Raw genomic sequence first — 1,231 nt, 5'->3', positions numbered from 1 at the left:
GAGTATCATTTTATATTTCGTAAGATGATACAGACTAGTGGGTAATAGAAGTTATCTCATTAACCAGAATGTCACTGAGATATATTTGAACAGCAAAGTAATAATGAAATCAAAACKTGCCTCCATTACCAGCATTTTATAATATTTGAACATGTAAGATCTACACAAATTTGCTAGAAACTCACACATTTGGTCTCAAAAATGTGTTTTCTATCCAGGGCATCGTCAGTTTTCTATTCAGCTAATGTCTTTTTTAATAGTTGTAGATCAACTTTATTYCTTGTATTGTTAACTATCTCTGACTGACTGACTTTTTCAATTTGCTAAAAATTGCAAAAACAACTGATTAAGTCATTTCTATGGGAAACATGATCATTATTCAAACCCAATGACAAACTGCTCAGGTTATACATTAGGCTATCTGTAAGCATGGTTCTTACCCACCCATAAACCTCTGTGATTATCTGTACAAGGTCCTTTGCATATGTGTTCAGCTGACGATTCTGATTTCCTTGGGCATTTTCAAAGGCATCATCAAAGTAGATATGGGCTTCAAAGGTGAAATCATCAAACTTAGGTTCTGTCTTTGGTCTGTACTTGTCCAGTCTTGATGAGACAAATGCAAAGTATGGATGAATTCATAAAAAAAAAGTAAAAGGGGAATTTTTAGAGAATAATGCTTGGAAATTGTAACTAATCTTSATATAACATTTGTTTAAAAGAGTTTCCTTATTTTATTTATGATAAAATCATAGATATAAATTTCAGATAGTATTTGCTAAAATAACACACACTCTTAAGGTGGGCATGAGTTTAACTCACCTGAAAATTGAGACCATGATATTCATCATCTCCTCATATGTCTCATGCCACATTGTTGCACAAAGATACAACATAGCAGGGGTTGCGTTCTCCTTATTCCTTGATATGAAAATATTTGCAAATATGAGAAACTGTTTCCATTGTAATGTGATTATTACTTTAAACTGAAACTGAAATTTCTGTCTAAAAGAAAGAAGCTGGAAGATGTAGCACMACACATGCATTCAATAACTTACTGTTTCTTCTTGCGTTTTCTGGCCTCGATGTTGAAACGGGTGTTGAGRAGTAAGGACTGCTCAATAAAGGCTCCYTCATAGAGTCTCCGAACAAACAAGTCTTGTGTCTTCTGGATACGATAGATGTTAAAGTACCATATATGGATAGTAGCCAGCACAAGACCAATCCACCA

The 1,231-nt window shown here is 34.0% G+C and overlaps 1 long non-coding RNA gene across 1 annotated transcript; it reads right to left on the bottom strand.

The window, feature by feature from the left end:
• Positions 1-450: 450 nt before the first annotated feature.
• Positions 451-1,203, bottom strand: LOC103472865 (uncharacterized). The gene is made up of 3 exons (XR_534937.1): positions 1,059-1,203; positions 823-921; positions 451-606 (listed from the first exon to the last, which is right to left on the bottom strand). It is a non-coding gene; the product is annotated as an uncharacterized LOC103472865 (long non-coding RNA).
• Between the last annotated feature and the right edge of the window lie 28 nt (positions 1,204-1,231).

The sequence above is a fragment of the Poecilia reticulata genome, linkage group LG11 (genome assembly GCF_000633615.1).
Source record: "Poecilia reticulata strain Guanapo linkage group LG11, Guppy_female_1.0+MT, whole genome shotgun sequence".
NCBI lineage: Eukaryota > Metazoa > Chordata > Actinopteri > Cyprinodontiformes > Poeciliidae > Poecilia > Poecilia reticulata.
This window is presented reverse-complemented; position numbering and strand designations above follow the sequence as displayed.